This window comes from Chiloscyllium plagiosum, unplaced genomic scaffold, assembly GCF_037043375.1.
Source record: "Chiloscyllium plagiosum isolate Xiang-an unplaced genomic scaffold, Cpla_swu_hap1 HiC_scaffold_8, whole genome shotgun sequence".
Classification (NCBI taxonomy): Eukaryota; Metazoa; Chordata; class Chondrichthyes; order Orectolobiformes; family Hemiscylliidae; genus Chiloscyllium; species Chiloscyllium plagiosum.
This window is the reverse complement of record NW_028270146.1, coordinates 31,510,044-31,537,825: the sequence shown is the minus strand read 5'-3', so window position 1 is coordinate 31,537,825 and position 27,782 is coordinate 31,510,044.

Genomic DNA, 27,782 nt, shown 5'->3' with positions numbered 1-27,782 from the left:
GAAGAACATCACATGAGTTGATTAGATTAACTGCCATTTTATCTGATATTTATAATCCAAGAAATAACTAATATCTCTCATGGGTCAGAAATAAATTCTTTATTAGAGTTCACAGATGTCCTTCTTGGTGATGTTTTTGGCAACTTTATAAATCAAACTCTTCCATTGTTTAGAGGTCTCTCACGACCTGTAGACTGACCTCTGATACCGGGTTAAACTTGACAGTGATATTCCATTGCAATATTTGACAAAAACTTCTCTGGCAATAATGTTGTGAACTCCGTAGAAATTGATACTTTGCAAAAGATACTTGAATTTTCAGTGACTGACTTATAAGGTCGAACAACAAGATGTGGGGCTGAATTTACCTAAAATTTGACTGAGCGTTAATTTTGGAAAGTTAACCTCGTGTGCCTTAGTAACCTTTTTCCGAACTCCACAGCACTGCTCTTATGTAATCTTCCACCAGAGGTGGAAGTGTTCAATTACACCAGGAGTTTCCGATGTTCACTTCACCAGCGCTATATTTTAATCCTGTTGCAACTATTTCAAGAACGGCAGGCCAGGCACTGCCTTTAATGTGTCACTGTACAATTCCAAAGTTCCTGCCTAAGGTAGTCAAGTTGTCAGCCCACATCACTGACAAGGGCCTTATGGATTGATGCTGGAGTGGAGGTCCATACTCATTTTCCGGGACCATGAGAGGAGACCGTGGCATTAGATCCTGCCTGCCTGCTCTGATGTTGCCACTAGAGTCGGCATGGTTTCCACCATTTGGAGGAACACACAGCAACACTGAAAGAGGTCCTTCTGCACCCTGCAGTGAGCGAATTCCACCATCTTTTCTCTGCGACTTCACATTCGTCGCAACTCCACAACTGCACCTACCTCCCAACAAGTGTCATGGTCTACCAATCACAGTATTTCAAGCAACATCTTTCCTCAATGTCTTTCACCCAACACATCCCTTAAACTGCCAACTGGTCCTACCCACCGCATTTCCCACTCACTCACCTGGTTCACCTTACCGTCTTTCCTGCACCTGTGCTGCAACTGACAACCCTTCTAGGCACATTCTTCTAAGTCAATCACTCCCGTTGACTCACTTGAGGACCAAGATGGATGGCTGACTTTTGTCACCTCACCACAAAGGAGAAGAAAATCCTTGAGCTGCAGAAGAGGGCTGTAAACTCTCATATGGTGGGTCTGAGACCTCCAAGCCCCAGCAACCAATTGAGATTCCTTGTGACATGCAGTATTGCTCTTCCATTACCACCATGATGAACATATTCTTAATATACTCAGTGTTCTGCCCCTATTGTGGAATGTATTCTCTCTCTTGTCTCGTGTGATCACCAGTGGTATCTGTACAGCTTCCATTCACACAAGACAAGCTCCAGATATCAGCTTCTTCTGCACCTCTGAGGAAGGAGCCACAGATCCCGCTGAAGCAAAGGTTTCTCCTCTACCTCAGATACTGTTACCTGGCTGGATACTTTAGCTAGATTAGAGTTGGAAGCAAAAGCTGATGATTATATCATTGCCACGTTTCCACAGTTGGCTAAGGAAGAAATGCCAAGGCTACCAACATTCACATAACTATTGGAGCGATTGGCACTTACACATCTGCAGGCAGAATAGGACTCCAAGGTGTGGGCCATTAAAGTATTTGTGAAAATGCACAGACACAGTTGCAGCAACCTGGTTTCTCAGAGATACTTGGTAGAAGGCAGATGATTACATCAATATCATGTGTTCGATGTAGCATGCATGAGTCTGGCTGTGTCCATGGACACGTTGGCCACTACAATGCAATGTTGGATCTACCTGAATGCTCATTGGCTGCCAGGGAGATGCAAACAGACCCAGTTTAGCCATTGGTAGAAATGGCAAGGTGACAGGGGCCTCACTCTAGGTGCCCCTTTCTCTCAAGGTGACAGGGTATATCAGAAGGCACAATGATGGAAGAAGAACCACACACTGGCCCCCCAGAGGTTTCATTTCACAACACTTCAGACATACCTTGCCCCTCCACCTCCACTCTATCTGTGACCCCCAACTCTGCAAGTTGAAACCAAAGAGGACAGGACAGTTTCAGCATGTTTGGGTCCTCCAGCCACAAATGTCACCAGGGCTATCTGCCCAAACACGATGTACCATAGGTACCATTTACTTCAGTTGTATAAGGGATTGCACTTAGATATGATAGGTGGGGCTAATAGAGAGAAACTTTTCTGAGAGCATTGTGGCCCTTCATTGTCAATAGAATATCACATTTGCAAATCTATTAACTCTAAACCATTACTCTTCTAAAAATGAAGAAAAAAACTCTTACTTAAGTTCATAAGACCATAAGACATAGGAGCAGAAATTAGGCCATTCAGCCATCAAGTCTGCTACATCAATCAATCATGGCTGCTCGGTTTCTCAGCTCCATTCTCCCGCTTTCTCCCTGTAATCTTTGGTCCCCCACACAATCAAAAACCTATCTATCTTTGTCTTAAATAGACTCAATAATCTGGCCTTCACAGCCTTCTGTAGCAATGAATTTCATAGATTCACCACTCTCTGGCTGAAGAAGTTTCTCCTCATTCCTGTTTTAAAGGGTCTTCCCTTTACTCTAAGGCTGTAGCCTCAGGTTCTAGTCTCTCCTGCCAATGGAAATATCTTCCCAAAGTCCACTCTGTCCAGGCCATTCAGTATATTGTAAGTTTCAATTAGATCCCTCCCCCCCATCCTTCTAAACTCCATTGAGTATAGACCCAGAGTCCTCAAACGTTCCTCATATGTTAAGTCTTTCATTCCTAGGATCATTCTCATGAACCTCCTCTGGACCTGCTCTAGGGGCAGTACATCCTTCCTGAGGTATGGGGCCCAATATTGCTCACAATACTCTAAAATGGTCTGACCGCAGCCTTATAGAGCCTCAGGCATACATCCCTGCTTTTATATTCTAGTCCTTTCGAAATAAATGCCAACATTATATTTGCCTTCCTAACTACCAACTAAACCTGTAAGTTTACCTTATGAGAATCCTGGACTAGAATTCCCAAGTCCCTTTGCACTTTGATTTCTGAATTTTCTCCCCATTTAAAAAATAGTCCATGCTCTATTCTTCCTACCAAAGTGCATGACCTCACACTTTCCCATGTTGTACTCCATCTGCCACTTCTTTGCCCACTCTCCTAACCTTCTAAATCTTTCTGCAGTGTCCCTACCTCCTCAATGCTACCTGTCCCTCTGTCTATCTCTGTATCATCTGCAAACTTAGCCAGAATGCCCTCAGTCCATCTTGATCATTAATGTATAAAGTGAAAGGTTGTGGTCCCAACACTCTGCCTTGAGGAACACCACTTGTCACCAGCTGCCATCTTGAGAAGGATGCCTTTATCCTCACTCTCTGCTTTCTGCCAGATGGTTAATCAGCTATCCATGCTAGCAGCTTGCCTCTGATACCATGGGCTCTTATCTTACTCAGCAGCCTCCTGTCCAGCACCTTGTCAAACTTTAAATAGACTCAATGACTAAACTTCCACAGCCCTCTGGGATGCAGAATACAAAGATTCACATAATCCAGAAACAAAATTCCATTCATCCCAGTCCTAAAAGACCTCCCTTTATTTTTAAATTGTTTGCTTTGGTTCTAGATTATTCAACTAGGACAAACAGGTTTCTTCCATTTACTGTATACGCCTCTTTAGGTAATTTGTAGATTTCAATGAGATCACTTCTCCTTCTTTGATATTCGAGAGGATACAGACCGAGATCTCTCATTGCAGGACAGTGCAGCCATCCTGTGAACAAGTCTGGTGAACATTTGTTACACTTCACCTCAGGAAATAACACCTTTCCTGAGATCAGGAGACTAAAACTGCACAGAACATTCCAGGTGTGGTCTAACCAAGCCCCCAGACAATTGAAGCAAGACTTTACTATCCCTGTAATCAAATCCTCTTGTGATAAAGGCTAACATTTCATTAGTTTTCCTAATAGCTTGCAACACCACCATGTAGCCTTTAGTGACTTACTGTCAAGGGCTAAGTTCCTTTCAAACTTCTCATTATTTAAGAAATATGCTGTGTATCTGTCAGATAAACTCACATTTTTTCATATTATTCTCTGTCTGCCATGTTCTTACTCAATCAGTGAGTCGATCCAAATCCCCTTGAAGCTGGTTTGCATCTTTCTCCCAATACACGTTCCCACATAGCCGTATATAATCAGCCAATTTGAAAATTTAACACTTGACTCCCACCAGTGAATCACTGACTGTGAATACCTAGGGCTCCAAGTACTACTCCTTGTAGTAATCCACAAGTCACAGTCTGGCAACGCAAGAAGGATCCATTTATGCTTTTTTCTGTTTTTTTCTGTTTCTGTTTTCTGTCTGTTAGCCAATCCTTTCATCCTTCTGAAAATCCAGATATCCTGCATTTAATCAACTTCCTTCATCAAATATTTTAGTTGCATTCTCAAAAAGCCTTTACAAGTTTGTCAAAGACTATTTCCCATTTGTAAATCCATTCTAACTGTGCCCATTCAGATAATTTTTTACCCAAGTGTCCATTTCTTACATCCTTTATGATAGGTTCTTGCACTTTGCCTATTATTCATGTAAGGTTGTTGAATCTGTAGTTCCTGATATTTGCTCTAGTTCGTTCCTTAAGTAATGTGGTGACATTAAATAATGGGCTGTCAATTTGCAACAATCATTCAAGAATCTATGGAATTTTAGAAGATGCTTAACAACACATTGATTATCTCCATAACCACCACTCTAAACAATCTGGGGTGCAAATGATCAAATCCCAGAGGCTTATCAAATTTCAACCCCATTAATTTCCCCAGTAGAAATCACTACTGGCTTGAAGTTTGGGAAGATGAATTGAGGGAGAACATGTAAGTTAATGTAGTGTATGCAATTGTAAATGTTGAATCATCTCACTTGTCGAGAGTATGGTGCTGATAAAGCACAGCAGGTCAGGCAGCATCTGAGGAGCAGGAGAATCATCATTTCAGGCATAAGCCCCTTCATCAGGAATCAGGCTTGATGAAGGGCTTATGCACGAAATGTCAATTCTCCTGCTCCTCGGATGCTGCCTGACCTGCTGGGCTTTTCCAGCATCACACTCTGAACTCTGATCTCCAGCATCTGCAGTCCTCATTTTCTCCTTCTTGAGTCTTTTGGAATATTGCATGCAATTCTGGTCTCCTCCTGATCGGAAGGATGTTGTGAAACTTGAAAGGGTTTTGAAAAGATTTACAAGGATGTTGCCAGGGTTGGAGGATTTGAGCTATAGGGAGATGTTGAATAGGCTGGGGCTGTTTTCCCTGGAGTGCCAGAGGCTGAGGGGTGACCTAATAGATGTTTATAAAATCATGAGTGGCATGGATAGGATAAATAGACAAAGTCTCTTCCCTGGGGTGGGGGAGTTCAGAACTAGAGGGCATAGGTTTAGGGTGAGAGGGGAAAGATATAAAATAGACCTAAGGGGCAACTTTTCATTCAGAGGGTGGTACATGTATGTAATGAGCTGCCAGAGGATGTGGTGGAGCCTGGTACAATTGCAACATTTAAGAGGCATTTGGATGGGTATATGAATAGGAAGGGTTTGGAGGGATATGGGCCAAGTGCTGGCAGGTGGGACTAGATTGAGTTGGGATATCTGGTCAGCATGGATGAGTTGGATCGAAGGATCTGTTTCTGTGCTGTACATCTCTATGGCTCTATGACTCTATGAGTCATCTCACACCCATCGGTTTTGGTGAGATGAGTGTATTCTGGCAGAGTTAAGGTGAGTTCTGATCTTGTGAGTGTGAACTAGCAGACAGAACCTTCCTGTTACACCTCTGGACATTCCTGTCAACACTACATTGAGCCAATCCAATATGTGGATCTACACTGGCTGGGTTTGATGGGGTGACCTTTGGCAGTCCAAATGTCTGCTCTCCTTCCCACCATCCCAATCACACCTCCAGGTCTCTGTCTACAAATGGTCTGTCTGCATTATGTCCTTAGTGATAATAGTCAGACATCACGCTGTGGGACACTGTTCCTGTCTTCCAGCATCTGGATTTGTATGTTGCTGGGTTTTTAAATGCCTCCAGTGGTTTGAACACCAGAATGTCCAAGCGAGCACCTCCTCTGCTCTGGCTGCATAGAGGAAGTGCCTGGTTACATAATTAATATGGGGCAGAGTGGAAGATCGTGTGAAAAACATCCTCGCAAGCTACGGCAGACTGACCACTATGACTCTCACTCCACAACTCATTTGAACTGAAAATGAGAATGTTCAGCCAACATCTTCATTTTCTCTCCAAAGATGCTGCCTGATCTGCAGTGAACTTTTCAGCTTTTATGCATATAATACATATGACTGGTCTTGACAGGAAAGCTACCTCTCAGATTGGTTTATACGGGAAACTAACTTAAGAGGATAATTCATAACTTGCTGGCCACTGTTCTCCCTAGTTAATGCCACTGCTAGTGTATATAAAGACTCACTGTGACTCTAAAAGGCATCTTGGCTTTACAAGGATTCATAATAATTTGACATGGTTGACAAATTATTCTGCAAGGAAGGACCACCAGCTTCTATCATTCATAAATGTTATGGTAAAGTTCCAACTCATATTTAAGTGATTCTTAAAGGAAATGGAAGGCAAGGAAATCAAATAATTATGAGGCTCCCTAGTCTGCAAAAGAAAGTGCATTTTAGTTTCATTCATCTCACATGTCTGAGGCATATAATGAAGTTTCTTTATAATATTCAGTTTCATATAGTGCCTAGAGAGGATATATGATTTTTATATATCAGTTACTATCATTTCCCATGGAAGTGGCTTCAATTTTGTCCTCCCACAGTTTTGAATCTGTAGCCTAGCAATTACCAACTGGCATTACGCTTGTTGAAATGGACTCCTTTCATGTTGCAAATTTTAGTCGAACTCTATGTAGTCAATACCTTCCTCAGCATGACATCAGCATAGTCAGATTTCAAACTGTGCATTGTTGAATTACATTTTGAAATTACAAAACATTCTATTTTTTTATTAAAATAAAGCAGGATCTGGCCACAGTAGACTGGGAACAGCTCCTTGCAGGTAAGCCTACAGCAGAACAATGATGGAGAGGGTGATCTTTCAAAAAGGAGCTAGGTAGAGATCCAACATAACGCTTTTAGAGGGAAGTGTCAGGGCAATAAGTTCAGAGAATCCTGGATGTCTAGGAGAATTCAGGTCTGGATAAGGAATAAGAGTAGGGCTTTTAGCAAGCCCAAACACAGCAATTCAACTGTGGCCCCAGAGGAATACAGAAAGTGCAAGAGGAAACTTAAGAAAGCAATTAGAAGAGGACTTGCAAACAGGATGAGAGCAAATCCTGAGATATTTTGTGAATACGTTAAAGGAATGGGGTTAACCAGGGAAAGAGCAGGTCCTACTAAGGACCTGTGTGTGAAGCTGCAGGATATGGCAAGGGCGCTGAATGAATATTTCTCTTCAATCCTCACTTTGGAAAAGGAGAATGTAAGCACAGAATTCAGGAAAAGAGACTGTGAGGAACTTGCACAGTTTGACTTTGGAAATGGGGAGGTCCTGGAAGTTCTGTCAGGTTAAAAACAGACACATCCTCTGGCATGGATGAATTGCATCCCAGGTAGCCGTGGGAGGTGAGACAGGAAATTGAAGGGGCCATGGTATCAGCTGTAGCATAGAGTATAAGTGCAAGGAGGTAATGTTGGAGTTGTACAGAGTATTGGTCAGGACACGCTGGAGTACTGTGCGCAGTTCTGGCCACCTCACAATATGATGAATGTGATAGCACTCGAGGGGATGCAGAGGAGGTTCACCAGGATGTTGCCTGGGATGGAGAAATTGAGCAACAAAGGAAGATTAGATAGGCTTGGATTGTTTTTTTTAGAGCAGAGAAGACTGAATGGGGGCACAATTGAGGTGTATAAGATTATGAAGGGTATGGACAGGGTGAATAGAAAGCAGCTGCTCCCCTTCGTTGTGGAGTCAATCATGAGGGACCATAATTTTAAGGTAAGGGGCAGGAGATTCAGAGGGGATTTGGGAAAAAAAACTCTTTCATTCAGCAGGAGGTGGGAATCTGGATTGCACTGCTTGAGAAGATAATGGAGACTGGAAACCTTATGACTTTTTAAAAAAATATTTGAATGACTACTTTAAATATTATAACATTCAGGGATATGAGACAAATGCAGGAAATATTGGGATTAACACACTTTTAGTGATAGCTATGTCAGTGTAGACTTGATTGGCTGATGTATGAATCCATGAATCTGTGTATCTTAAGTGTGGAAGAGAGAGAGAGAGAGAGACAGGGAGAGAGGGAGAGAGAGAGAGAAAGTAGTACGTCAGAGGCCTTTCATCGGAAAGGTATTCTTTTCAATGCTAGTTACCCTGATGTGCTTTGCAAGTGTGTTATGTTGTGCATTTGTTTCAGCCTTGCTTCAATGACAGAACACAGGTTGACACTTCACTGTGATACTACAGGAGCATCATACTCTTGAGGTGCTGTCATTCAGATGAGACACTATATAATAGCGAAAGTGAGGACTGCAGATACTAGAGATCAGAGTCAAGATTAGTGTGGTGCTGGAAAAGCACAGCAGGTCAGGCAGCATCCGAGAAGCAGGAAAAGCGATGTTTCCCAATGAAGGGCTTTTGCTTGAAACATAAATTTTCCTGCTCCTCGGATGCTGCCTGACCTGCTGTGCTTTGTCAGCACCACTCTAATCTTGACAATATATAGTGGTCTTGTCTTCCCTCTCAGGTTAACATAAACATTCTTATAACATTAAATGTCAGTAAACCGGTGTCCTGGTCACTGTTTATTTCTCAACCAACCTTGCAATAATCATCTGACCAATTATTTCATACATGCTTGTGACAACGTGCAAACAATGGTTGTTTGCTTATGTGGCAACAGTAACTGCTGTTCAAGTTGACATTGGCCATGAAGTGTTCTTGGATTTTCTGAAGATGTGAAAAGTACTTCACTCGTAATTTTACCTTGACAGTCCTAAGAATGTTGTCCATGTGAGTGTACAAATGTTTCCATTGATGAAAAAAAGTTATGAGAATTATTTCAAATTTCTGAATCGCATTTCTTATTCTTCTTCATCTATTTCCAATTTAGTGTCACACATGTACCACCTTTGGAGCCCATGAGTGTGCAGAAGTTAATCATATTTCCCACAGTAAGCATGACCTCAACATGAGCATGAGTATTTGGAAATAAGAAACATCCTGAATATAGAATGTCAATTTTATGGTCCATGTTGATTTCCCTGAGAAAGTGCTGCAATTCTTGAGATTGTCCTCGAACAATTGGTGAAAAATTCAAGGTTTTTGGCACAATGGCACAGATAAAATTTACATAAATCTTCGAGTCAAAATAGAATGATTTATGACAAACATTTCACTGCAATTCCCTACAATAATTAATAATTTAGCAGGTGGTTATTGGGTGGCAATGGGATGGGAGGGAGAAGTGGGTGGTACAGGAATCAGAGAGATGTTGCAATCGTTATTCCATATCATTACCTCGATGTTGATTCAAATAGAGGCAGGGTTAATCTCAGCTGTGATTCGCTTTGTGGTTGAGTAACTTGTCAAAACAGCATAAAGGATGAGTATTTGAGCAAGACATTCTGTCATAGGGAGGGAGAAAGTTGGACGAGAAAAGAATTCTACAGTCTTTATTGAATGATGAAAATAAATTGTTCATTTTACCTGAGGGTGGATCTCTTTGCCATTCATTTATCCTGTTAACACACCAATAACCACTCATCATGAGCTATTGATAGTCAATATGAAACCAATTAGATAACTGATCATTTTAATCTTGAAATGCCAATCTGAGGAATGTCATTTTAAAATATTTACCCTGTGAGCAGTGTTAGTAATAATTAACTTGGCAATCAGTGATGTTTCTGTTTCAGTGAATTTCCAGTAGAATAATCTTATCACGCATCTAAATAATTTCTGAATCACCACCAGGAATGGGAAAATATTAGATCAAAGCAGTAGGAACCATTTTGTTAAAATGCATATCGTCGAGCAAGAAATCTTAGTTGACAGAGTTCTACACTCATAAGTGAGACCTGACTGCTAACTAGCACATATAAGAGAATACCTATGAAAAAGGTATCACTTTGCTAAAAATATAATTTGTTCTCCTGAACATTGTTGCATGCACTATACGAACAAAGGTTGGTATCACCATTATTCATTATTTTGTTTCTTTTTATCCAATTTAATAACATTCTGGATGCAATCAGCCTTTCATTATGAGAACTTTAATCAAATAAGTGAATCACAAAAATGATTAATAGGGGTTTGCAGATGATATTTCAGCATTTTTGTATTGAGATAGATAGCAGGGTGATTACTGATGTCCATGACTCGTTAGTTTAGTGCTGTTTTCCTTGACATTATATTTTTGTTACAACCCAAAAGAAGTAATTAGTAATGAGCCAGCATATGCATATTATACCGAATGTCCTTGATCTGTGATTGAAATGTTACAATGTCAGATACCAGCACTGTCAAAATGTTATGGTTGGTGTGTGGTTATGCTCTCAGGAACCGTGGAGAGGCAATGGTCTAATGATGTTATTGTTAGACCTATTAATCCAGAAACTCAGCTAATGTTCTGAGGATCTAATTAAATTTAAATTCAATAAATTAAAGATTTAATGACAACCATGAAGCTTTGTCAGGCAAACCCATTTGGTTGACCTAATGCCCTTTAGGAAAGGAAATCTGTTGTCCTTACCTGATCTGGCCTAGCTGTGACTCCAGAAGCACACCAATGTAGTTAACTTTTAATTGCCCGTTGGACAATTAGAGGTGAGAGATAAAAAGTCTCCATTTGAAACAATACCCAAGAAATGATATGGTACAATGATTACAACATCCCTCTGATCCTTGTACCACATACCTCTTCCTTCTATGCCTCTGCCAACTAGCCAGAGATACATGCATCCTGTGAGTGAATTTTTAAAAATGTGAGTTTCTTTCGATAGATTCACTGACACCAATTCTTCTCCTTGGTGTGAGTCTAAATTACTGATACCAAATGTATGCCCTCACAAAGTCTTCAGCCAAAGTTGACTTAATCTTGAATAACAGTAAAATATTAGTTAACAGCTGGATACATTACATCTGAGATACATGATTATTTCTTGGGAGACATAAAACTCAACTTAAAAGTCAGTATACATGACTGTATGTTACCTGAATATAAGAGTGATCAACTGATATATACAATATATCTAGATCGGACACACTTACATTGATTAGCCCCTCCCAGGAAAGGAACACTTCTTATCACCTAAGTTTATGATTAGATTACTTACAATGTGGAAACAGGCCCTTCGGCCCAACAAGTCCACACCGACCCACACCCATTCCCCTACACCTAACACTACGGGAAATTTAGCATGGCCAATTCACCTAACCTGCGCATTTTTTTTTTGGAATGTGAGAGGAACTCAGAGAACCCAGAGGAACCCCACGTAGACACGGGGAGAACGTGCAAACTCCACACAGTCAGTCGCCTGAGGCAGGAATTGAACCCGGGTCTCTGGTGCTGTGAGGCAGCAGTGCTAACCACTGTGCCACCATGCCACCCAATGTCAGTTAATCTATTCAGGTACTGCCTTATCCAACAGTAAAACTATTTTAAAAATGCAGAAATTGAAAAACAGAAACAGTAACAGAAATTGCTGGAAAAGCTCAGCAGGTCTGGCACCATCTGTGTAGAGAACTCAGAGTTAACATTTCAGGTCCAGTGATACTTCGTCGGAAACTATTATTCTAAATGTAATAAATGTATAAATTATAATAAGCTTTATTTAAAAAAATCATTTTTGACATGGACTTAAATTTACATTTGTATATCTATTGTGTAGATACCATCATGGGGTCTAATTTATTTTAAAAACTCCTGTATATATATTTTATTGATACACATGTAGATAATATACTTTGGTTTTTTCAACACATCCTACTGAGCACAAACATAGTGCAGATTTCATCTTATGGTACATCATTGACTGTACCAAAGACAAACTGGCGCATGCTTGTGTACTGTTGACAGGATATAATTCCTGCTCACCTCACTTTGCTTTCTTTGTTAATCTCGTTGCTTATAAGCTACTATAGCATCCAGCTGTCAGACTTCCATGACTGAGTATATCTATCAATGCTCCCTACATTAGCACTTTTTTAAACCAATAAACTAGTTTTATCAGGAGAAAGCGAGGACTGCAGATGTTGGAGATCAGAATCAAAAAGTATGGCGCTGATAAAGCACAGCAGGTCAGTCAGCATCTGAGGAGCAGGAGAGTCAACGTCTCGGGTATAAAGTCTTCATCAGAAATGTTGAGGGGAGGCCCAAGGGGCTGAGAGATAAATGGGAGGGGTGTGGGGCTGGGGGGAAGGCAGCTAGGAATGTGATAGGTAGATGAAGATGGGGAGGGGGTGGTGGTAATAGGTCAGACTGGTTTAATCAGTCTGTTGTAGAAGAGTTATCCAGTTGCTGGTTATCTTTGACATAACCCTGTGGTAAACTGCTTTTTAGAGAAAATATTCTGCTATAATGCGTATTTCGTTAACGCAAGTTTGCTATAACACGATTGACGAGTTTGTGATACTGTTTCTAAAACACAAAGTTTTAATGCATGTATTGGTTATAACACGATTTCGGCCCCATCAGTTTAAATGGTACTGCTATTACATGATTTTCTTATAACACGGGTTTGCATGAGAACCGAACAATCGTGTTATAACAGAACCGACTGCATCCCAGACTTTCCTGCAAAGGCTGACCAATGCGTTTTGCGCTGTGTCAACGGAGAGAGCTTGTATATTTTTTGGGCAGGCTACTCCAGGATGAATGTCATCACACAGAAGCCAAACTTGATCCTCACTCAACATGTTGACATATGTAGCCATGTTCCAGCAGGGGTCACTAGATCACAACCAGGAAAACAGAAGTTCGGGCCAATTGTTACCCTTCTCTGACCTTCAGGTTCAAAAAGTCTGAAAAAAATGTCGTCTGAATTAATCATTCAAGTCCGCCTCCTATGGGTCAGGATAGCTATGCTTTCTGGTTTCTTGGTGTTCAGTTGTTGAAAAGAAAATGACTGCATTCAAACAAGGCAAAATATATAGGCGTTGAGCCACTTTATTGTTCCATCATGCCTTACTATTTCTTTCAGTCAAATCAAAAATGTAGAAAACAAAGCACTTTAAAAATCTCAAATGAAACTTACTGATAAATCTTTGAAAACAGCTTTCCCATTTCCCAATATGAGTGCACACTCAACTTTGTGAGCACGCACTTCAATTGCCTAAATCCTGACAATGTAAGCACACTTTGGTACAGTTAAGTTATATGGAACATCTGCTGATGTTTAATCATTCTAAAACTATGGAGTCTGGCAGCACAGAGTGTTACTTTCTATGTCACGGTTGGTACACAATATACCTTTAAGAGAGAAGCTTCTTGATTTCATCACTGTATCCTAGCATCGAACCTAATGATATAAAGATCTGAATTTCTATCTTACTGAAACCATTTGCAGCATGACTCACTGGGGCAAGTATACAGCAGTTTATAACCAAATCTTTCAGTACTGTTCCAGAGGCAATAATGCTTATGATTGTGATATATGTAGATACCAAGAGCTGTAATAAATGTTCTTTGAATCTTTCAATACAATGTGATTCATATCTAGCTCTTATATTAAAGAATCTAACATAAGTATTGTTTCATCAGATACAAATACTGAGCTGAAGGTAAAAAAAAACTGCATCTATGAGAGATTGTGATCAGATCGCAGAGCATGCATATGCATTCAGTTACTTGCTCTGTCAAGATCATTGTACAAAGTGCAAACGTTTCCTCGGTTAATGTAGCTGAGTATGAAAAAACTTCATACTGATTGGTCAATCAATCAGTTGTGCTCTGCAATATCGCCTTGCTTGACTTGGGAACTGGATAACTGGGTTAACCACTGACATTTAGTTCACTGGCAGTCTTTTATCATTAGGCGTGCTATCTTGAAACCAATATAAAAAGGTCGTACCCAGGAAGACATCATTGTCTGGTGTTATGGACCTGGTTAAAGACCATCCTTTTAAGTAACACTGTGGAATTTGTAGTCCTTGTTATTTACTTCAAAAATTAAGGCACAATCTTCCCAGGTTTAACAGAGAAAGTTTTTACTCTACAAGATTCAAAACATCAAAACACTAAGTAACATATGAAGTAAATTCTTTTATTTTCAAACACAGAACTTAAATTGGATATAAATTAACATACTACTTGTCGTTGTTAATGAATATCATTCATGTATTAAATGGCAGATGGATATAAGACAGACCGAATGAATTAATTTAGCTTATAGGTTGTCTTTCCCAATTACAATGCCCTTTAAAATTCTGTCTTTCTCACCAAGTGTTTCAGTTCCTGTCCTTTTAGGAGATAGCCTGATCTCCAGCTGAGTTCACAACTGACTTGAATCGCCTAGGGCTGGTCTTCACCATAATAGCACACATCTGCAAGACCATTTTAATTTGGATGACATAGATCTAAATCTAATGCTGTCTTCATGTAACAGAAACAGTTGTAGCAACTGCGTATTTATTTTTAGCTTCTTCACGTAATCTCTGTTTTCTTCAGCCACCTGTACCAATAGAACCATCGCCAATTACAAGCTGCAAGGACATGGTGTCTGAAATAACTCCACAGAGGCTGGTATTCCCATCACCAAATCACTCTTTATTTACAGATGAGGAATCCTTGGCTACCTCTTCAGAGTTAGCTACTGGAGTCCCAGAATCTCTGACATTCCTCTTTTTACCTGTCAACTAAGGTTCCCTGACTGAACCAGGGAAACAGCCCCAATCAGGGAATTCATATTCTATGAGGTCCAGCTGGATGGTATGGTTATTATCACCACAGTATCTTTTTACAGGTTTCAACCACCTTCTGACACCACAGAAATTTCTGTTCCCATTTTTAGTTTCAGTTGTAGTTTCCTTAGAAAATGGGAAGGTCAGTTTCCTTTCTTAATCTCTCTTTGCAGTTTCCTACTTAATAATAAAAATATAGGATGTAGGCACCGCTGACTAGGCCAGTATTTATTACCCATCCCTAATTATGCAGAGGGTAATTGCTGTGGTTCTGAAGTTACATGTAGGCAGACCATGTAAGGATGCCAGGTTCTTCCCTAAAGGGCAGTAGTGAACTAGGGGTTTTATTTTGAAAATAGGCCAGGGATTCATTAAAATCTTAATTCCAGATTTTTATTGAATTCAAATTCCACCATCTGCTGTGATGGGATTTGAATCCTGGCCCCGAGAACATTAGCTGATCTCTAGATTACAGAGATAATGTTGCTAGGCTGTGACCACCCCCTTTTTGTTTGCGTTTTTAGTTTGTTTTGAAAGAAATCACAAAGTTTGAAACCATGGATTCTATCACACTGGGCGTTGAGCAACAAGCATGAAAATTATTAGATGGCCAGTTAGTACTAAGAGCTCTTGAAGAACAGCAAGTGAGAGGCACAATTGATCAATTCATGCCCTGAGACATAGAATCAAGTTAGTCTCACTGTTGGAGATGACAAGCTTCAGGAGTAGCTGCTAATTTCTCTGTAAATCAGTTATAACAGACAAAATTGTTGAGTATCATAGACTAGAATGTCTAGTCCATAATGTTTATCGTCAAGTATCTTTTATAACCTCTAAATAGTTCATTTTTGCAAATATCCTTCTGACAACATTTTTGCCTTTTCTCTTTTCCATTTTTGTTTATATGGACTGAAATTTATGGTGCCCTCAAATAGAGAAATGTTTCCAAAATCTTAATGCATATTCTGAATCTGCATTATTCTGCATTTCACCATGTTGCCAGTGTGTGATTGACAGAGGCACCAAGAGACAGGATGCAAAGAACCTCTCACTGGTTCCCACTATTTCTCAGGGGCTATAACAAGGACAGCAGGAGAGTCCATGAATATTGAAGCTAATTTTATAGATGGAAAAGATACTCAGAATTTCTGTTTATGAAAGTCACCCAGTTGTATGAAGACAAAATGATATGCCATTAGAAAAGGGAAAGCATTTACACTCACAGATTCTTTTGCCTTCTTTTAAACTTGTAGCCTGAGCATATAGTGCTCTTCTGTCAGGCAGAAGGTACAGAATCTTGAACACATGCACCAACAGGTTCAAGAACAGTTTCTTCTCTGCTGTTATTAGACTGCTGATGGGCCTCTCTAACTTCAAATAATTATCGATCTTACTAATGTTGATTTTGCTTTGTGACCGTTCTGTGCAGTTATAACCTGTATGTCTTGTTCTGTCTAAGCAGCTCTGTATGTCCTTGCTTGTTATGATGTGCCTGTACTGCTCTCAAAACAAAGGTTTTCAGTGTACTTAGGTGTCTGCAATAAATCAAATCAAAATCAAATCACTAGAATTAGCAAGAAGAACATAAAGCTGTAAGAATATAAGCAATAAGGGCAGGAGTAGATCAATTGGACTGCTCTTCCATTCAATAACATAATGGATGATTTGACTGTGGCCTTAGTTCCACTTTCCTGCCTGTGCCTTCTAGCCACTGTTTCCCTTATTGATCAAAAATCTATCTAACTCAGCCTTGAATATATCCAAAGACCGATCCTCCACAGTTCACTGGGGTAAACAATTCCAAAGATCAATGAATTTCCATGAGAAGAAATTCCTTCTCATTTCCATCTTCAAAAAGAGGGAATCCTTTATTTTGGAACTGGGACCCTTATTTATGGAGCTGAAAATGTGTTGCTGGAAAAGCACAGCAGGTCAGGCAGCATCCAAGGAACAGGAGAATCGAGGTTTCGGGCATAAGCCCTTCTTCAGGAATGAGGAAAGTGGGCTCCTGAAGAAGGGCTTATGCCCGAAACCTCGATTCTCCTGTTCCTTGGATGCTGCCTGACCTGCTGCGCTTTTCCAGCAACACATTTTCAGCTCTGATCTCCAGCATCTGCAGTCCTCACTTTCTCCCCTTATTTATGGATTCTCTCACAAGACATAGATTGATCTTTATACAAATCAATTAAAAGTTTCTCACATTGGTTTTTCAGGAGAAACATCCATCTAGATCAAAGATTAATTGAAACTGCCCTAAGGTATTTTCACAGCATTCATTCCAGGAATTGTTGTAAATATTTCCTGAATTTGTGAACCAGATGTTAGTGTAAAAGGATACTTTGTATTTTAGTACAATTATGACCAATTGCTTATAATATAACATTTTCCCACTACAGTACATGGAAAGTTGTGTTTTAAAAAGCAATTATAATTATGAGCAAGAATGTGATAGAGATCACATGACAGTATTTGTAGAGATTAGTTTAAATGCTTGCAAGCCATGTCCATTAATCTAAAACAGATTCATTTTGTAAAGACTGCAATCAACATTTAACACCTCCAATCATCCCAATGGTGCAACGTTGGATAGGACTGGCACTATTATCCTGCTGCTTATTTACTAAATTGACATCAGAGATTATTTGTACATTAATTTGCTATTTCAATCAATGAATTGTCAGTTGGAAAGATAATGACAGATATTATAGGACATTTTTATTTGTATCTGTGCTCATTCTTTAAAACTGAGAGATAACCGTAACCTTGCAACTAGTACAATCTTTCAGGGAATTAAATGAAGTGTGGCTGATGAAGTGTACCACCTGACCATTTCCATGGCAACATTTCTATTTTCCATTTCTTCCATTTGCCACCAAGTGTTTCAAATTTGGTGAGCACTTTCTCAGTTCGGTAATACCTCATACATAGGCATAAAAAGTATTTAAGATCAATAGAAAATCCCAAGGCTGATCATTGATGTTGGATCTCTCAAAGCCATTAATCAAGCTGGACTACAAGGAAGCCATTAGGCTGCTCTTTCTCCTTCACCACTCCCTCTTCTGTTTTCACTTCTCTCGAAGTGTGGGATTGGCGGGTCTAGGTTTATAATTGGGATGGGTATATAAATAATGATGTACATTGGTTTATCTTTGCATAGGGCCTCCTTCAGTATCCAATGGAGCACTGACTGAGAGAGAACGAAGATCTGTAACACTGATGTCCTGATCAGATATATAAGTAGAAGTAGGCAATTCAGCCCAAGTTTGCTGTGTCATTCGATGAGATCATGGCTGATCTGCTAATCCTCAATTTCACTTGCCTGCCTTTTTCTCTAAACTCCTCATTTCCCTTACCAATTGAAAGCCTATCTATCTCAATTTGAAGACTTTGAGAAAAAAAAATTCCCTCCCCATGAGCTGTCTTCAGATTTAGCTTCCAGTGAAAGATATTAACTTGGTTATATAATTACAGATGTATGTTTGATTACCAATGTTGTTAGTTGTCCCACAGCCAAGCAACAGACTGACACATTCACTTTCACCATATTTGTCAGTCAATATCTCAACCTTACTGTTCACAGGTATGTCCTGTCTAATTGACAGGACTGACCAATCAGAGGTGAGGAAACAGTGGTATCCTCAGTTATGACTTTGAATCCATTAATCACATGATGTCATTTTAAAAATAGAAAACTAAACTTTGTTCTGATGGAGGAAGATGATGGCCGAGCGGTAGTATGGTTGGACTGTTAATCTAAATAATGCTCTGGGGACCTGGGTATGAATCCTGCCATAGAAGATGGTGGAATTTGAATTCAATAAAAAAATCTGAAATTAAGGTTCTAATGATGACTATGAATTTCTTGCCGATTGTTGGAAAACTCATCTGGTTCACTAATATCATCTAGGGAAGGAAACTGCTGTCCTTACCCAGTCTGACCTACATGTGACTCCAGACCCACAGTGGTAGACTCTTTACTGCCCTCTGGACAATTAGGGATAGGCAATAAATGTTCACTCCAGTGACGCCCTCATCCCATGAGTGAATTTTAAAAAATTAACCTTTCACCAGCAGCTGATGGATCGGTACTTTTCCATGTAGAACATCTGGAGGAAAAGAGAATGGGAACAAGAACACAGAATATCCTAAAGTTAAGGAACACACAATGCCCATCAGAAAGCACTGCCACTGATAACCAAGCCATCCAGGACCTAAAGGACTTTACTACGGGACTGGGCTTGATTTGATTTAATTTGACTGGATTTGATTTGATTTGATTTAGTGTAGTCACATGTACCCAAGTACAGTGGAAAGCTTTGTTTGTGAGCAGTACAAGCAGATCATAGTAAGCAAGGACTAGGGTGATAAAAAACTTGGACAGAGTAAGGCATACAGGTTACACCACACAGGACAAGATCAACATTAGCAAAATCAACATTACTTGAATTTAAAGAGTCCATTCATTCATCTAATAACAGCAGGGAAGAAGCTGTTCTTGAACCTGCTGGTGCATGTTTACAAGCTTCTGTATCTTCTGCCTGATGGAAGAGGTTGTAGGAGAGCATTATCGGAGTAGGAGGGGTTTTTGATGATGTTGGCAGCCTTTCCACAGTAACGAGATACATAAGCAAAGTCCATGGATGGGAGGTTGGCTTCCACGATGGGAATCAAGACTGTGATGCTGGAAAAGCACAGCAGGTCAGGCAGCAACCAAGGAGCAGGAGAATCAACATTGTGGGCATAAGTCCTTCAATCAGGAATGAGGCTTGTGGGCCGAGGGGCTGACAGTTAAATAAGAGGGGGGGAGGGGTGGGGTTGGGGGAAAGGTAGCTGTGTTTGCGATAGGTAGATGAAGGTGGGGGAGAAGGTGATAAGTCTGAGAGGAGGGTGGAGCAGATAGATGGGAAAGATTATGGACAGGTCAAGAGGGTGGTGCCGAGTTGGAGACTTGGGACTGGCATAATGTGGGGGGAGGGGAAATGATGCAACTGTAGAAATCCACATTGATCCCGTGTGGTTGTAGGGTCCCAAGGCAGAATATGAGGTTTTCTTCCCCCAGGCGTTGGGTGGTAAGGGTTTGGCGATGGAGGACACCTGGGACCTGCATATCCTTGGTGGGGTTGAAGTGTTCAGCCATGGGGCGGTGGGGTTGGTTGGTGCGGGTATCCCCAGAGATGTTCTCTGAACTGATCTGCAAGTTGGCGTCCTGTCTCCCCGATGTAGAGGAGGCCACATCAGGTGCAACAGATACAGTAGATGACATAGCTGGAGGTACAGGTAAATTTCTGTCGGATGTGGAAGAATCCTTGGGGCCTTGGATGGAGGTGAGGGGGGAGGTGTGGGCGTACATTTTGCACTTCTTGCGGTGACAAGGGAAGGTACCGGGAGTGGGTTGTGGGCTGGTGGTGGATGGGGGGTGGGGGGGAGGGGGGTGGTGGAGCATGGATTTAACAAGGGAGTTGCGAAGGGAATTGTCTCTCTGGAACACAGATAGAGGTGGGAGAGAAATATATCCCTAGTAGTGGGGTCTGTTTGTAGTTGGTGGAAATGGCGGAGGATGATGTAATGTATACAGAGGTTGGTGGGGTGTAAGGTGAGAACCAGAGGGATTCTGTCCTTGTTGCAGTTTGAGGGGTGGGATTCAAAACGGGAGGTGCGGAAAGTGGAGGAAGCATTTGGGGACACCCACACTAACCAACCCCACCGCCCCATGGCTAAACACTTCAACTCCCCCTCCAGCTCTGCCAAGGACATGCAGGTCCTGGGCCTCCTCCATCACCAAACCCTTACCACTTGACGATTGGAGGAAGAATGCCTCATATTCCACCTTGGAACCCTGCAACCACATGGGATCAATATGGATTTCACCAGTTTCCTCATTTCCCTTCACCCCACATTAGCTCAGTTCCAGGCCTCTAACTTAGCACCGCTCTCTTGACCTGTGCATCACCTTTCCCATCTATCCCTCCACCCTCCTCTCTGACCTATCGCCTTCACCCCCACCTTCATCTACCTATTGCATTCTCAGCTACTTTCCCCCCAACCCCACCCCCCCTCCTATTTATCTCTCAGCCCCTCAGCCCACAAGCCTCATTCCTGATGAAGGGCTTATGCTTGAAACATTGATTCTCCTGCTCCTCGGATGCTGCCTGACCTGCTATTCTTTTCCAGTGCCATACTCTCGACTCTGATCTCCAGCATCTGCAGTCCTCACTTTCTCCTTCTGCAATGGGAACCCAACCTTCTGTAGATTCTGATGGTCCTGGGCCAGGGCATTATACACCCAGACAGTATGCTTTCATTGGTGCGTCTGTAAAGGTTGGTGAGGGTCCTTATGGACATACCAAATTTCCTGAGCTGTCTGAGGAAGAAGAGGCATTGTTGTGTCATCTTGACCATCGCATCTAGATGGGAAGTCCAGGACAGGTTGTCAGTTCCCATCACTCCGAGGAACTTGATGCACTCAACCCTCTCAACCTCAGCTCCATTGATGTAGATAGGGGCGTGTTCTCCTCATTTCTTTCTGAAGTCAATGATCTGTTCTTTAGTTTTGCTGACATCGAGAGAAAGTTTGTTATCATTGCACCATATTACAAAGCCCTCCGTCTCCCTTCTGTATTCTGACTCCTCCTTGTTTGATGTCTGTCCTACCAAGTTGGCATTGCCAGCAAAATTGCATATGCCATTCGTTTGGAATTTGGCAACACAGTCATGGGTGTACAGGGAGTACAGTAGGGGACTGAGGGCCTTTGGTAGCTAATGAATGAACTACATGTCCTGAACAAGCACCTTGTCAAAGATATTGAGAACATCCTCCATTATGCTGTGTGCCCCCCCCACCATGCAAAGAGCTTAGGTTCAGAACAGATCGAACAACTCAAAACTGGGTGTCCACTTGTAGCTGTGTGTCATCAACAATGGAAGAATTTTATGAATTAAAAGCATATGTGCTGCAAAACCTCAGCAGGTCTGACAGCGTCAGAGGAGAAGGAAACAGAGTTAGTGTCTCGTATTCAGAACAGATTTTCAGCATCTGCAGTATTTTGCTTTCATTATTAGCTTTCGTTTTGCTCTGGATCTAGAAAACCAGGTAGTTAACTCTAGTTCAATGAGCAATACAGCAAAATGTACATAGAGCATTCAGAGGTATTCAAAAATGAGGTGACAACCTATTGAAGTTACAATGTAGCTACAACCTGTTTGCTCACTTTTAGGGGCAACCTGATAGAAGTACATAAGATGAGAGGCAAGGATAAGATGGATCGATGAAGTTTTTTTTTCCCCAGAGTGGCATTGCCAAATGTCCAAGGCACAGGTTTAAAGGTGAGGGGGGTAAATTTAAAGGAGATATGCAAAGCAAGTTTTGATGCAGAGCACCCTGCCAGGAGAGGTAGTTGAAGCAGATACAATAGCAAAGTTTAAGATGCATTTATACAGACACATGATGAACGGGCAGAGAATGGTATAGTCGGCACAAACATGGTGGGCTGAAGGGCCTGTTCCTGTATTGTACTGTTCTATATTCTGTGTTCATTGTTCTATGTTTGATTAAAAGCAGCATGCTAGAACTAGGCAATCTCCCAAAAAAAACATTTTCATTAAATGTGCATGAGGATGGAGATTACCCATTTATTTCCATTGTGCTGGTGGTGTTATTGCTTAACTATTAATCCAGAGACCCAGGTAATGTTCTAGGTCTTGCCATACCAGTTGGTGGAGTTTGAATTCCATAAAAATATAGAATTAAGAGTCTAATGATGATGATTGTCAGCTGGAAAAGTCTATCTAGTTCATGCCCTTTCAGGAAGGAAACTGCTGTCCTTATGTGGTCTGGCCTACATGTGATCCCAGAGTCACAACAATGTGGTTGACTTTTAACTGCCCTCTGGACAGTTAGGGATGGCCACCAAATACTGGCCTGTGAATGAGTAATAAAACTGAACTTGCCACATTCAATCATAATATTGGTGACCACTTAAGAAACAAATGAAAGGAGGTGATAATGCTGCTGTGTGTGAAAAGTTCAGAGAAGAAATTAAATACTAAAAGAAGTAAAGAGAGTGTGAAAACAGACTGTTAATGAATGTTAGAGTGAATTCTAAAATTTTCTTCAGGCACACCAACACTGAACAGGGAGTAAAAGTAAGGGGTCGCTGATTAGAGAATAGAAAGGGATTTATCTATGGAGGAGGAAGGAATTACGAATATAATAAACACGAATGCCACACTCGTTTTCATCCAGGATGAAGATGCTGCCAATATCATAGTGAAAGGGGAAGTAGTTGAGATACTGGATAATCAGAAACCTGAAACACAAAAGGACTTACAAGTCCTAGCTAAGGATTCTGTAAGAGTTACCTTGCAGGTTCAGTTGATAGTCATGAAGGCAAATGCAACGTTAGCATTCGTTTCAAGAGGTCTAGAATACAAGACTGGTGATGTACTGTTGGGGCGATAAGGCTCTGGTCAGACCTCATTAGGAATATTGTGAATAGTTTTGGGCCCTTACTAAGGAATGATGGGCTGGCCTAGGAGGGCGTGAGAGGAGTTTTTTCGAGAATGGTCCCTGGAATGAATATCTTTTCATGTGAGAATTCTGGGTCTGTACTCGATGAAGTTTAGAAGGATGAGAAGGGATCTGATTGAAACTCAGAATACTGAGAAGCCCTGATAGAGTGAACACGGAGAAGAAGTTTCTACTTCTGAAGAGACTTGGACTAGTGGGCAGAGCCTCAGAGTGAAGGGGTGATCCTTTAAAACTGAGATGAGGAAGAATTTTGTCAGCTAGAGGACAGTTAATCTGTGGAACTCATTGCTGCAGAAGCCTGTGGAGACCAAGTTATTGAATATATTTAAGACAGAGGTAGATAGGTTCTTCATGAGTAAAGGGATCAAGGGTTACGGGGAGAAGGCAGGAGAATGCTGTTGAGAAATATATCAGCCATGATTGAATGTTGGAGCAGACTCAATGGGCTGAATGTCCTAATTCTTCTTCTGTAGCTTATGGTTTTATGGATGTATTAAAAATTGATTTAGGAGGAGGTAATGGAAATGTTGGCTGCAGACAAACTTGGGAAATTAACAGAACTGGTTCAGATGGATCCAAGTATACTGAGGTAAATAAGGGAGGAAATTACATTAGCAATAATCCTCAATCTTCCTTGGATGTAGTCTGGAAACTGAAGGACTGGAGAACTGCTTATTACATGCACCTACACTCAAAAATAATGAAAATAGTAACTATAGACCAATTAGGGTCACCGGGCCCATAATATTAACTCTGATTTCTCTTCACAGATGCTGCTAGACCTGCTGAGCTTTTCCAGCAACTTCTGTTTTTGTTTCTGATTTACGGCTTCAGCAGTTCTTTTGGTTTTTAAAAATTTAACAAACATGATGGGGAGGATTTCAGAAATGCAAAATGAATAGTAATTTGGAAAGTAGATTAATTAAAGAAAACCAGCACAAATTTATCAAAGGCAAGCATGTTTTCCTCACCTACTTATATACGTTCTGTGAGGTATCAGTGAAGATTGATGAATGCAATGCAGTTGATGAGGTGTGCATTGACTTTCAAAGGTTTTTGATAAAATGCTACTTAACCAGCTTGGCTGAAAAGTGAAAAGACAAATATGAAAAGGACAATGGCAGCATGGTCATAAAGTTGGATGAGTGACAGGATACAGAGGACTGAACTTTACCAAAAAAGGTGGCTAAGTTCCAATTTCAAGGAGTTTCATGGAGGGCTTCCCCCCACGGGCTCGAGTGAGTTATCTCGCTCACTTTGTCATGACTTATCTCATTATTGATGAAACACGATTAATGAGTTCCACTCATAATTAAACATTTTATACACATTATACATAGAAGGACTTTCCACTGGCAGAGAAATGCCCAGCAATACGTGAAGAAAGATCAACGATCTTTTCTCTTCCAAATGAGCAAGTTTAGGGGAGATGATGGCCTCATGGTACTAATACTGGACAGTTAATCCAGAAACCCAGGTAATGTTGGAAGGAACTGGGTTTGAATCCTGCCATGGCAGATGATGGCATTTGAATTCAATAACAATATGGAATTAAGAGTCTAATGATGACTATGAATCCATGGTTGATTGTCAGGAAAAACTCATTTGGTTCACTGATGTCCTTTTGGGAAAAAAAACTGTCATCCTTACCTGTGGCCTTCAAGTTACTCCAGATCCACAGCAATGCAGTTAATGCTTAACTGCCTTCTGGGTGATTAAGGAGAGGCAATAAATACTAATCTAGCCAGTGACACCTTCATCCTGTCACTGTCTTCTCTTTGTACCTCACAGACTCATGAATGCTGCGAGTGGACATACGTCCATGGTCTACTACTTTTACAACTGACACAATTATCTTCTCGTTCTGTCACAAACACTCTCACTCATCAATGCCCCACAGTCTTAACCCTGTATGTTCTCTAAACTGCCTCGAGACCTCTCATCACCTTTCCCCCATATCCACCAGCATTGACAACTATGCTAGCTATTTTCAATAATTCCTTTGTCACATACCAGGCAAAAGAAATCCCACAATAGTGCAGAGTGAGTCACAATAGGGCAGAAATCTATCTCCTCATTCCCTTCCAGAAGGGGTCTCTTGCCTTACTGGGAGAGCAGCATGACCATTCATATGGTGATAGTGATATCTCTGTGACTTGTCAATCCCCAGGTAAGATTCATTGTCAAATCCTGTCTCAATGCAGTCACTGTGAATGTATTCTTAACATCCCCAAACTGCTACCTGTGTGTCACCACTCATTCTTTCTCTTGACTCCAACAGGTGCCATGGTACCTGTACAGTATTCACCCAGAAGATAGCAACTCTTCTAGACATCATTGTCCTCCACCTCTGAAGGAGAAACTAGGATTCTGTACACTGGCAAGGCTGACTTTTGTATCCTCCAGGTTGGTATAGTTGCTAAGTTTCAGCTGGGCACACATTCAGGCGATTACATCACTGCCATGGTGGTTGAAGAAGAGATGCCCCAACTCAGGGGCACTCAGAAGACTGCTGGAGACCAGGCTCTTGCTCTGCATCAGGCAGGGGAGGACAATGTGGTCATTCAAAATGCTATCCAAACACATAAGTAGGCAAAGGAACAGCAGGCAGGTTGGACTACATGGCGGCTCAGTGTTTAGCACTGCTGCCTCACAGCACCAGGGACCTGGGTTCGATTCCAGACTCAGGCGACTGTCTGTATGGCGTATGCACGTTCTCCCAATGTCTGCTGGGTTTCCTCCCACAATCCAAAGATATGCAGGTTAGGTGATTTGGCCATGCTAAATTGCCTATAGTGTTCAGGGATGTGTAGGTTAGGTGCATTTGTCAGGGGTAAATGTAGAGTAATAGGGCAGGGGAATGGGTCTGGGTAGGATACTCTTTGGAAGGTCAGTGTGGACTTGCTGGGCCAAAGGGCCTGATTCCAAACTGTTGGGATTCCATGAATCTAAAAATCTTCTATGAATCTAGTCTGAGGCACTCAGCAAACTGCATTGAACTTGGAGGAAGTCTATACATCCCTAGAATGTAATTGGCCAGCTCCCTCCACGGACAGACTGCCTTGGAGAGTCTGATTTAGCATCTGTGGGATATGTACATAGATCTGCACTTCGTTGCTCTAGCCATTTGTATTCAGCTCCAACGATAAGGTGATGGGGGAAATGAGGGACCTTTTCAGGTGACTCTTCCTCTCAAGGAGAGGGTGGTTGCAGTGGGCATTCAGTTGGAGGTGGAAACATACACAGGTTCCGCCTGGCGGTCTCCTCTCAGGACACACTAGGATGCTCAGTCCCTTTACCTTTACCCTGCTTGCCATTCTCCACCCTGTGGATGATCAAACCCAAGAAGGTTGAACCTATATCTATGTAGGACATGCTCAGCATGTTCAGGCCCTCTAACGACAAATCCACCCAAACTCACCCACCCAAATCTCCAAAGCCAACAGGCCCCAATATCGCGAAGCTCCCTCCAGCTCAGATGCAGCTCTAAACTGCACTTAGATATCATGAGAAGGAAAGGAAAAAGAAAAATGGCCTTATGGTGGTATACATGTAGGATTGGCGACGCCTCATTGTATGTACACTATCATAATTGTAATAGGTGTTTACTTTTCACCATTAGCCGGATAAGCAAATTTCATTTTATCCGCAACTATATTGATGAACATACAGAGGTTGGTCATCCTTGAATTCCTCATCCAAGGAAAAGTCAGGCTGGACTCAAACCAGCTGTGTTTCCCAGCATTCTGAGTGTTTGTTTTGTTTTCACCTGTACTCTGTGGGTGTCTGTTTAATTCTACTGCCCTTTGAGTGGCCTCAAATTGCACAAAAACAGAATCTCCATGCCTCAGGGAAGGGGAAAAAAAAACTTACTTAACCCATTTCATGTATGATGATAGTTAGCCATTTTAGCTCCCATTGCACACTTCCAATTTCGTTGGAGATGGAATCTAACACAATCACATTTCATAGAATGAGTCTCAGGGTCAGCCTTTCAACCTAGGTGACTCCAAATGTTTATGTTCCTTTCTTCCTTGCTGTCCCAGTCAATCCCAAAGGCATTGCTCTTCCCCGCATTCCCATTTGATCCATTTATTTGATGGCTGATCTCCATGCATTATTCCCTGAGTCCCAGGCATGCAGCTTAGAACATAGAACATAGAACATAGAACATAGAACAATACAGCACAGAACAGGCCCTTCGGCCCATGATGTTGTGCCGAACATTTGTCCTAGCTTAAGCACCTATCCATGTACCTATCCACTTGCCGCTTAAAGGTCACCAATGATTCTGACTCTG